The sequence below is a fragment of the Marmota flaviventris genome, chromosome 8, assembly GCF_047511675.1.
Source record: "Marmota flaviventris isolate mMarFla1 chromosome 8, mMarFla1.hap1, whole genome shotgun sequence".
Lineage (NCBI taxonomy): Eukaryota > Metazoa > Chordata > Mammalia > Rodentia > Sciuridae > Marmota > Marmota flaviventris.
In genome coordinates this window covers 130,849,370-130,861,505 of record NC_092505.1, presented here as the reverse complement: position 1 = coordinate 130,861,505, position 12,136 = coordinate 130,849,370, and the positions used below count along the sequence as shown (strand labels likewise).

General features: G+C 40.0%; 1 long non-coding RNA gene across 3 annotated transcripts in view; it reads right to left on the bottom strand.

The window, feature by feature from the left end:
• LOC114091509 (uncharacterized) overlaps positions 1-5,893 on the bottom strand; it is a 33,407-nt gene extending 27,514 nt beyond the window's left edge. For all 3 annotated transcript variants that reach the window (XR_003582506.2, XR_003582507.2, XR_003582505.2), the window contains exons 1-2: positions 5,841-5,893; positions 3,273-3,377 (exon numbers count right to left, since the gene is read on the bottom strand). This is a non-coding gene — a long non-coding RNA (uncharacterized lncRNA). The remainder of the gene's footprint in view (positions 1-3,272; positions 3,378-5,840) is intronic.
• Positions 5,894-12,136: the final 6,243 nt, after the last annotated feature.

Here is a 12,136-nt window from a genome sequence, read left to right as displayed (position 1 = left end):
GTCACTAACATATAAATTGAATGTCCCTGAATCTTCTAGCCTTCTTATAACATCATTACCTTTATCATACCCAAGTAAAATCACCTGAATTTCAATTCCATGCATGTAAATTCAAGAAATCTGGGCCCACAAGATATTCCAATGAAAAGTGAGGAGAGAGGCTAGGACCCAGACATCTGAGGAGAGGAGCCCTGGCCAGTTGCTATCCTTGTTAGGTAGTAGTGAAATGTGAACAAATAACATAGTAGGGTCATGGGTTTCTTTGAATTGCCTTTAGAGAGTAATCTAGTAACTAGTAGAACAATAACAGGTGTACTAACCCTGAGACTAAACATGGAAACAAAGGGAACCAATTAAGAAATACGTCAAGAAAAAAAAAATCAACAGGCTAACTCCTGACAGTGTGTACTGAGGTCATTGTAAAGTTAGGATTTATGGTCACAGGTTTCTCAATGTATTTCAGAAGAAACATTTCATTAATAGCACTAAGATGAAGTTTACTGGGTCATTGACTCCAGCACCCACATTAACATAAGATAGACTTGTAGATGAAGCCTCCCCCCCACCCCCGAATGACATGGTTGCCATAAAGTTACAGAAAGGACCAACTAGGATCAAAACCCTCCCTCCTGATGGGGAAAGAGGAGTTAACCATCTAATCAGTAAAGACTGCAGAAGGTGGAACCCAGTTCTGGTAAATATCAAACAGTAATAAACCTGAAAGTAACATTTCTTCTTCTGCTATTCTCTGCTCAGAGACAACCCACTCCATCGTGAGTGTGTTCTTTGCTTGAGCCTTACTCCACTTGCTTGACTTCTTATTTCTGACCTTCAATTTTCTTTGGTTGGGACACAAGAAACAAGGTTTGGAGTTTTAGCTCCTCACTCTCATGTGACACCTTTGTCTATGGACTCAGAAAAGGATCCTGGGGGTTTGGATCCAGACTTCTGAGGAAAAGCCATCTTAGTACCAGTGAGAGGTAGCAACTGTGCTGATTTTGGGAGTGGTGAAAAACTACAAACTTGATTCAACCTCTACCACTGAAGTACATACACTGCTGCTGCTAGAGTACAGGAACTGGGGTGAAGAAGTGTTGCAGGAGTGATTCTTGAGAACAGGAGGCAAGCCTGAAATGAAGAGGAGCAGGTACCTTCTTATTCCTTCGTGCATGCAGTTACTTGCCACTGGCAAAGCCTAATGGGAAGCAGCAGGCAAAACAGAAAAGCAGTTTATAGAATCCCAGCATCACTGAGTATAGAATGATGAGTTTGGAGACAGTAACTGACATACATCATTTGGGAAGGCAGGTGGCCAGGTACCTTATTGTTCTCTCTTATTATTCTCATCAAGAATTGTGGTTCCAAGGAATGATTGTCTTTTTTCCCACATTATAAAAATTGGTGAATTACATTTACATAATGATGGGGTTTGTTGCTTCGTATTCATATATGCACAAAATGTGACAATATATTTTGGCCAATATGGCTCCCTAGCACTTCCTCCATCCCTCCCCACCTCCTACCTCCTGGTCCTATACCTTACCTGATATCCCTTTGATATTCATTAGAACTATCCCCATTTTTCTTTTCCTTTTCCTCTCTAGCTTTTGCATATGAGAGGAAACATATATCCCTTGACCTTCCAAGTTTGACATATTTCTTTTAACATAATGGTCTCTAGTTCCATCCATTTTCCTGAAAATGACAATTTTATTTTTCTTCATGGCTGAATAAAATTACATTGTGTATATGTGCACTATATTTTCTTTATCCAGTCATCCATCAATAAACAACTAGGCTGGTTCCATAGTTTTGCTATTGTGAATTGTGCTACTATAAACATAGATATGCATGTATCACTCTAGTATGATGATTTCAGTTCTTTAGGATAAATACTGAGGAGTGGTATGGTTAGATCATATGGTGGTTCCATGCCTAGTCTTTTGAGGAGCCTCCATATTGATTTCCAATTGTATTAATTTAAAATGCCACCAACAGTGTAGAACTGTTCCTGCTTTTCCACATCCTCTCCAGCATTTATTAGTATTATTTGTGTTCCTGATAACTGCCATTCTGACTGGTGCAAGATCTCAGTATAGATTTGCCTAATTGTTAATGATGTTGAAAGTTTTTTTTATATATAAGGAATGGTTGTCTTAAGTCTTGCTTAGTGGTCACATGGAGCCGATTGTACTTCCCAAAGGAAAGGTAAAGCAGCCTGATTTCTGTCATAGGTCATCTCTCTTCTTCTAGGGACAAGATAAACTCTGTGTTTTTGAGGGGAGAGAGCAGGAGAGATAACTTAAGCTTGGACAAAAAATGAACTTAGTGTCCTGTAAATTCTTTTAAAATGTTGCCATGGTTTCAATATGTTTCTCTGAAACCCAGGTTGAAATTTGATTGCCATTGTGGCAGTGTTGAGAGATGATTAAGTCATTTAGAAGAATTGATGCCTTTCTTGCATAAGGATTGTCACTCTGAGGACTGGAGTGGTTATTGGCAGAGCAGTTGTTATAAAGCAAGTCCACCCTGTTTGCCTCTTTCCACATTTGCTTGCTTGCCCTTCCACTTTCCCCCATGAGATGAAACAGCACACAGCCCTCACTAAAAGCTGTGGTCATTTACTTGGGTTTCCCAGCCGCCAGAACCCTGAGCCAAAATAAGCTTCCTTCTGATACAAATTATCCAGTCTCAGGTACTGTTATTGTAATAGAAAACAGACTAAGACAAATGTGTTCTTAAGCTCTTACATGTTTAAAATTAGCAAAATGAAATTCTTCATTCTTCAGATGTTCTAGCCAACTGGATGCATAATAAACTTCAAATGCTAGTCTCTGCATGACAACTGCCTCCATCAATAGCAAGAAATCCAACCACAGAAGGGAGGAAACTCTGGTTATGCTAGATGCCAAGTAAAGGCACCTGTTACAAGGCAGCCTCTTTGCAAAACAAAAGAAGCAATCTCCTCATAAAGACAGAAGTATGAAAAACAATGCAGATGGACATTGAAAGTTAAGCACCTGTTAAGGAGTGTGTGTGGCAGGGGGTGGCAAAACAGTTTTTACATGAGATATGTCTGGTAGACAGTCATAAAAACACATAGGGAAAGATCCTTGGGAGGAAGAAAACCTTGACATGCTCTCGAAAAGCAGACTTGTATATGAATTTACAGCAACTTAAATGAAAGGGACTCAACCCGTGCTGTCATTTTGAGCTACTTTTCCAATTCTGGAGGACAGTGGTGATAATAGCATTTTTGTTGCTCTACCCACCTTTTCAACCTTATATTCTTCTTGAGCTTGACAAACCCAGAGTTTAAAACATTGCTTTCATCGGGGAGCATCTCAGAATCACAGGATGTCAGATCTAGACAGGACCTTGGAGCAAGAGAAATCATAAAGAGCTAAAAGGAATTCTGTAGCAATAAAAAATTTATAACTATAAACAAAGGCCTCTGGGGAGATAGAGTTATATGTGAGTGTCTGAAAACTAATATTAAAGAAGGAAAGATATGGTTTGGAATAGTTCCAGGAAATAACTCAGGAAATTTTTAAAACCAGGCAACTGTGAATTAGAGTGAGAATTCCATTTTAATGCTGAAGATAGAAAATAAGGGCTACTTTATTTGTTTTGATGAAATGTGTCATACCATTAAATAATACAAGGACATTTCCTCCAGGAAATTTAAGCATATCATAAATAAATTCTGACTAGATAATATTATTATTGTTCAATTTTTTAATAAAGATGTAGGTTCCTCACATATAGGAGAGCTGGATGAATTTAGGTAGAAACAGGTATTATCCTAGTCATACTTACTGAACCTAACAATGGGCTATCATCACCATCAAGAGGAGCCTGCCCTCATCCCAGCAACTGGAGAAACTGAGGCAGGATTATAAGTTTGATGTCACCCTGGGTAACTTAGAGAGACCCTGTCTTAAAAAAAAAAAAAGTAAAATAAAAAGGGCTGGGGATGTAATTCAGTGGTAGAGCACCCCTGGGTTCAATCCCCAGTACCAAACAACAACAAAAAACAGCCTGCCCTATATGTTTCCATCCTAATTCAACTTGATCCACCAAATCATATCCACTGTTATACATTATACTGTCCATAAGGAAAGCACCACATAAATTCATTAGTGATCACGAAGAATCAGCATTTATTGACTACCTGTGTGCTCATTAGTCTCTTTCACAAAGTTATTCTATTTGTTTCTTTAAATGAAAACCTTTTGTGGTCATAATTTGTCACACTGAGAAATAATAGCATCAAGTAAACAGCAGTAATGGACCTTGGTTGAGGTCAGAAGCCCAGGAATGCACAGGAAGGAAAAAGTGATAGTCATTATTTGAAAGTACAGGCTCTATGTGTCATGTCGATAAGGAAAAACCTTGGCCATACAGCTGTTACTCCAGCCACAGAAATATAGACCTAAAATAGTTCACTAGTGACAAGGACTTTTAAATAGAAAAGATGACATCACAAAAATTGGCTGCTATGCTTTTTGGCTTAGTTTGTTTATTTATTTATTTATCTATTTATTTATTGTGTGTGTGTGTGTGTGTGTGTGTGTACACATATTAGGTACCTACTGTGCACCAGGCATTCTGCTTAGAGATAGAAAGGGATACAAAATAACTATGGAGGCAATATTTTGTAATGCTTAGACATTTGGAATTTGTGTCAAATAGGACCAGGTTGGTAACTTAAGAATGTTATTTACTAACTATGTGCTGTCAGACAAATAACTTGTCTTCTCTGTCTTATTTCTGTGTTACAGTATAGTTGTGAGTTGGTTCAAGCTCAGCTCACAATAAAATGTTTGACATATAGTAAGTCCTTGTCAAATGATTGTTCATAATATCAAATCTGAATATTTAATAATAATTTAAATAATTATTTGAGCCCTGGGAGCTTACAATCTAGTTTGAGGAAGTTGACATAGCTCTTTTAAAAAAAAACAGATTTTAAAACATTTTTCCAGGAATAATGAGGCACACCTCTTTATAAAGTAAACAGTGTTGTTATAGAAGCTCAGATTTAAAAAAGAAGTAGGAGGTATTTGTTTCTAGCAGGAGAGAGAAGAAACCGGCAAAAGTTTTACAAAGGATATAACACCTGAACCATTAAGAAGAGTTAATTTCTAAGTAGTAGATTGTCATCTAAGTACTTTATAAGTTTGTACCTGTGATGATAACACAGGAGTGGACAAACAGAGCATCTGAAAACAGATCTAAATTGTTATGGGCTGAACATGTCCTCACAAAATTCATATGAAGGCAGAGCCTATGTTCCAGTGGAGACCAAAAAAAAAAAAAGACTAAAAAAATACATAGAGAAATAGCAAACTTTTTGATGAATGTTCTTGGGGAAACTCATTTAACAGGACATTAAAATTGAAATTTCAACTGAGGCTATGAGATCTTATTGATTTTATATTCAAAAGGAGATACTGAGCTCTTGCTAATCAGAATGGAGTATACTGAACATTCACATCACTATGGAACTTTTTAGAAATGAAGAACCTCAGGCTATACCCCAGACCTACCAGGTGAGCATATACACATGAAAGATTGAGAAGAACTATACTTCTTATCAGAGCCATCTGACAATTTCAAAGTTTTAACTGAAATTGTGTTTTACAACTCAAATATCTTATCCCATTGTGTTAGCTCTTCTTCGCTGTGCCAAAATACCTACAAAAATAAACTTAAAGAAAGAAAGATTTATTTTGGCTCATGTTTTCAGAGGTTTCAGACTATAGAGAGCTGGCTCCATGTTTATGGGTAAGACAGCACAACATGGTGCAAGGGCAAGACAGAGCACAACTACTCACCTTATGGCAGCCAGAAAGGGTGGCAGGGTGGTGGGTGTGTGGAAATGAAGCAGCTGGGGACAAGATATAGTCCCAAAAGGCACACCCCAAGAGCCTACTCCCTTCAACTAAGTCCCATTTCCTACAGTTTCTACCATCTCCCAATGATCCATGCAGCTGTGAACCACAATGGAATGATCAGAGTCCTCATGATCCAATCACTTCCTAAAAGCCCACCTCTGAACATTGCTACATTGAAGACTCTCCTTTTGGAGGTGGGTCAAAGGCATTTACTTCTAGGCCTTAGGTATGGAGCCTGGGGTAGAAATATTGTCCTGGGGTCATTGTAAAAGGAATTCTGCCCAAGAGGACAGTCTGCCAGGTGAGGAACTCACAGTGAAGGTAGTGAGTTGTGAGAGGTGTAGGATTGAAAGAGGAGCCTGTGAGTCAGTTGCAGAGCCTCTGAAGAATGTATGAATAGGTATACACCTGGGAGGACAGTTTGTGACTGCAATATGGAGGGCCAGGGAGCATTAAGTTAAATGGTATCATACAGCGGCTCTGACCCAGAAAACAGATTTGGAGTTCAGCAGGTAGAAGGAAGATGCAAGACACAATTAGGATCACAGACATGCTCTATTCAGTGGTGGCCACAGCCTCTGTCTCCAGCTTCAACTTCAGCCCCCAGCAGTTCCATTTTAGCCCTCATTTTGCCCCCGTTTTGCCCATTTGAGTCTTTTCCATAGGCCCTTTTTATATGCAGATCAAAGAAGGCACAACTGCCAATAGGTTAGGAAAGTGGGGGTGCATTCTCACAAGTTAATGTTTATGACTTTGAGTTTATGTGCTGAATCAGTGTTTCTAGCCTTGACTAACCATAAAATAGTCAGTCGGTTCCCAGCCCTGGCTACATAACCTAGGTGAGGGAGCCTAAATATAGCCATTTGGGGGCCTGCCCCAACAAATGGCATAAGCCTGGAGGATGCTTTGAACCTCAAGAATCTTAGGACCTCATTTTAGGAAAGATAACCAAACAGAGGACAATAGCAGTGACAGGTATACAGGTTTAGGACACCAGAACAAGAATAGGGAAGGAAATTGTGACACAGTCTAGCAACTGGCCAGCCCAGCATTGCTTGAAACTATGTAAGAGACATATCCCTTAAACGTCTGGATGGCAGTTTGCTACAAGAAGGAGTTCCTGCATAGACAGATGAAGACACAAATCAGTAAAATTTGGGTTAATATAACCAGTCTGGATTCATAGACCAACAAAGACCTCAGGAAACTTAAGATAGTGGGCCTCAAATTCTCATGTGATATGAAACATCTGAGGATCTTGTTAAAATTCAGATTCTGTAGATCTGGAATGATGCCTGATATCTTGCATTTCTTTCAATTTTTTTTAGTTGTAGATGGACACAATATCTTTATTTTTACTTATTTTTATGTGGTGCATGAGGATTGAACCCAGGACCTCACGTGTGGGAGGCGTGTGCTCTACCACTGAGCTACAGACCCAGCCCAGAAACAGCCTGCCTTTCTAACAAGCTCCCAGGAGCAGGGGATGTTGATGTTGCTGGTCTGTTGACCACAGGAATAATATCATGGTTTCTGGGAACACCTGACCAGTCTTTTGGGGGAAGCCAACACTCCTCCTTCTAGGCATTAATAAATGAATAAATAATCTCATATACTTCTAATTTTGGTATTCAAGATTTAGTAGTAAAGACAAATTTATATTCTGGCAGTTATTACACATATTATTATACCTATGTACACTCTGGGTTGTGCTGATATTAATGCTCCTTGATAATCCAGCTGAAGAAGGATAAATACCTTTTGCACGTGTAGAGTAATTGCCTTTTGTATTTAAAAAATTTCATGGATAATAGTTTAGAGGAATATGACTTTTAAGCTTTGATGTAACAAGCAATTTCTCTATCCTGACTTGCAGGCACATTATCTTTCTTTTAGATGTAATTACCTGCCACCTCCTTCAGACTCCCCCACCCCCACCTATCGTGCTTGCAGGAAGTGGTAATGAGAATTGGGTGAGTTACCAGGTGAACACTGCAGGCCTGGGCCTTTCCACCAGAAACCAAGACAAGCGTTTGAAGATCATCTGAGTCACCTGTTTGTTATCTGGTCATTTACCCAGGCAAATGGAGTCAAAGAAATAGGGAAAGAGGATAGGGATTACTTCTCTAATCTCAAGGATCCTCACCTGCTGAGGTAGCCTAGCCCAGTAACATTTCTGCTTCTAGTTATAACCTTAGTTTGAAAACTACCAGGAAGTAGCCAGGAATATACCACCTGCTCTACCTACCCCCTCACTCCATCCTCTTGGATAGGCAAAGCAATTTTACTAAGAACAAATGTATTTTTCTTACTTCGAAACCATATTAGTTTTCATACAGAATTATAGGTAGCACACCCACCAGTTTGAAAATTACCCTGGGATTGAGCCATTTTCCTTAAAAAGGAAAGGCCTCTGTCCCCTTCCTGGGGGTTAGTTTATGCTGCTCAGAAAGACAAAGCATGGCTACTGAGAAGGTGCTCAGAAGAAGGCAAGACTGCTCCAAGATCTGCCCTAAACCATCAGAAACAGTAAGCACACTGGGGACTTTTGATTTCTCTACTAAAAGAATAGTTTGCAGTTAAATGAATTTCTGAAGACTGGATGAATAGAGATGGAGGTACCATCAAAAACCAGTCACTTTGAAGACAGAGTGGGACAGTCAGCACCCCATATCATGGCAAATGCACCCCAGGGACCTAACTCATGGCTTGTTAGCTATTAAGAATGCATTATGTGCCTCTCCATAGCTTCTCACTCTCAAACCCATCCTACCGCCCTCAGAAACCAGGTGAATCAGTAAAGCCAGGACCCCCTCAGCAGGATTTTGTAAGGACAAACAACATAAAGAATAAGACTGTTGGGGAGTCACCAAAAGGGCAAAATCCTGGGACTCTTAACTTATTACTCATGTGACTGTTTTTTCTTCCACCCCACACACCCATGTTTTGTTAAGATTGCAGCACCTTACCCTTACCACAAGGAAAAGATGATTCCACAGGGAGAGATGTAACACTTGGCTCCAGACCTAACATCTCTCCATCAGGGTTGAAGTACTTGTATAGGAAACACCTTAGAAAATGTGCCCCAAGCCAATTAAATTTGCTAGACTCTAGCCCACCCTTGCAACCCTTAGCAGACATAAAAGCTAGCTCCTTTCTATATTCTGGGAGCCAGCTTGACAAGTTCTTCATGAATGCTTGTCTCCTTTCTGCTCAAGCAAGAAATCCCAATAGTTCTGTTCCTGTTGCAGTTGTGCCTTTAACCACGCCATCTGATGGAAAGAACAAGAACCCACTGACCCAGGCACAAGATAAACAGATTAAGCTTGGGGATGGGTTTGTAGAGGGCTATGATTTTGAGGATTTTTGATACTGAAGAAACTCCCTGTTTCGGGTTTAGAGTCCTTCCTTCCACAACTTGCAAGGGACAAGGACCTAGTGGCAGATAAGGGAGACAAAAATGTGTTGAGTAGAACTGGCTGTGGTTTCTGATCCTGTGCTTAAAGAAAGCTTGATCTAAGAGTGTTTAAGCTGATAGTGTAACTGCAACTTGATAAGAGGAACTGAGTGAGAGTTTGAGAGCAATCTATCAAGATATCACAGAAGACAGAACTTGGTGGGAGGCACATGTGAGACGCAGGAGCGTCTCTCACGGAAGAGTGAGTGCAAGAAAAGAAATGGGCTTTGGCCTGGGGGAACCATCATCACTGAGGAAGTGCATTTTAAAATGGTCATCTGTCCAGGCATGGTGGTGCATGCCTGTAATGCCAGTGTGTCAGAAGGCTGAAAGGTGAGAGGATTGCAAGTTGGAGGCCAGCCTAGCAACTTAATGCAACCCTGTCTAAAAAAAAAAAAAAGTAAAAAGGGCTGGGGATATAGCTCAGTGGTAGAGCACTCCTAGGTTCAATACCCAGTACAAATAAATAAATAAGCAAGCAAGCATCTGATGGAAGCTCTAAAATTGCTCCAGCAAACACGGCATCTGTTCTTCAAAGTCCACCCAGGAATTCCCGTTGCAGCCCCATTGCTACCCGACAGCTCCCAAACCAGTAGTTCTCAAAGTGGAGTTCCAGTCCAGTAGCATCAGCAGAATAAGATGCAATCTTGCTCCTCACCCCAAACTACTGAATTGGAAGCTCCAAGGGTGGAGCCCAACAAACTGCACTTTAACAAACTATCTAGGTGATTCTGACACATGTTCACATTTGACCTAAACTACACAGAAAACGTCTTTTCTCCTTAAGTGAAGACAAGTGTCTCATGCGTACAGTTATTATTACATATGAGAAATTAACACTTGAAACTGGAAAGCAAAAGGCATACAGTATTGTATAGCTTAGAGAATAATTGGAACCATTAGTGTTGCTGGATTGTGATTGAAATGGGGACACATGGGGGTTTTGAATGTGGATTTAAGGAAAGTATGCAGAAATAGGATAATTACTCCTGTGTGATGGGGGCCCCAATAAAATGTCCTATGATGTAGCAAGAATGCTTTCATCATGCAGTAAGATGGAATCTGGTGCTGCATGAACTTGTCCTGAAGACCAAAGTTAAATGCCTCCCATTCCTCTTTTTCCTGATTTCATTTAACACTGTCCTTGAGAGAAGAGACTAAGCTAATAACTGCAGATATGGTGTAACAAGAGAAATTTCTCAGAATTTATAATTAAAAAATGGTTTCTGTTTTCTGGTCTAGCAGCTTCTCCATCAGTCTGCCTGTATGCCTGCCCCTCACTCTGTATCTGGGCTGGATTAATTCCTTGAGAATGGAGTTGTTTTCCTGATAGAAATTTTCAGCACTGATCAGAGATTTAGTGGGGTTTTTGTCCTGATGCAATTTGGAGACTCAAAGTTATCCAAATTGCATCAGGACAAAAGACACATTTTCTGTTTTCCTTTCTATTTCTCAACCTCAATTTAACACTTAGGTCCTATTTTTTTTTCTCTTTGTCTTTCTACTTTAATAAATACATTTTGGTAGGTATTAATGAAGCACCTACTGTGCGCAGTACTAGATGGTTTCACAAAGTCACATTTTCATCCCATCTTCACCAACACTTGAAAAGGGAAAAAAATGTAAAACAACTCTTGACTCAGCCCTTGCCACTACCTAGAACTGGTTTTGCTTCCTTAAGCTGCTTTTCAAGGGAAAGCATTGGGATTCTCCATATTTTAAACCATTTATATAAAAGCAGTAATTCTTAGAAACTAAAGAGAGCACGTAACTATCCTTTCATAGTGAGATTGCAGCCTTGATTTGTGACTCTCCTAGATTTGTGGTTTCCGTTGATTATTTTTCTGTAGACTAAAGATCAAGAGGTTGGAGTGAACAGTGCAAAATAACAGGTAATTGCTTCTAGTCTTTATTGTACTACTTTGCAGGAGGCAGAGTATTCTTCTTATTGCCTGAGGAAGGTACATGGGCCCCTTTTGGTCCTTGCATATGTACCGTTTAGTCACAAGGACTCTGGTCAGCTGCCTTTCACCAAGGTAACTGAGTCACAGTGGCAATCAAAACTGGCACTCCTCCAGGCCACAAGGGAGGAGAGGTCATACTGTGCACATGAGCTAATGATGACTCTCACCTAAGAAACAGGGTGTGTAAAATCACACATTCATATTTGTATTAAAAAATAGAGAGGGGGGCTGGGTGAAGGAGACTGAGGTTGGAGGATCACAAGTTCAAAGCCAGCCTCAGCAACTCAGCAAGGCCCTAAGCAACTCAGTGAGACCCTATCTCTAAATAAAATACCAAAAAGGGCTGGGGATGTGGCCCAGTGGTTAAGTGCCCCCTGAGTTCAATCCCTGTTACCAAAAAAGAGCGAGCGAGCGAGCGCGAGAGAGAGAGAAATGGAGCATTGCAACCTATGGTAAACAGAAATTGAGACTGCTTTGGCTTTCAAATTCTGGAAAGAAGAAAACCTATACTTACAAATATAACCTCTCTTATCATCAGAATCACTGCATAAAAGCACCTTTAACACCCAGGTAATGAGTACTAATTTTTTTGTAGAGAACTCAGGATAAGAAGTTGGATGATATTTTTCATATAAATGTGCCTGATCTCTAGTTCTTAGTCTGTAAATTCCTGGCAGTCAGAATTTGTATTTCTCTTTAACAGGGCAACTCCCTGTGTTTCCTCCTTCAGGTTAATAAGTAAAGTAGTGGTTCTCAGGAATTCATTTCTGGGTGTGCATTAAGAGGCTGTGCAGTGTACTGGTTGGGAATGCAGT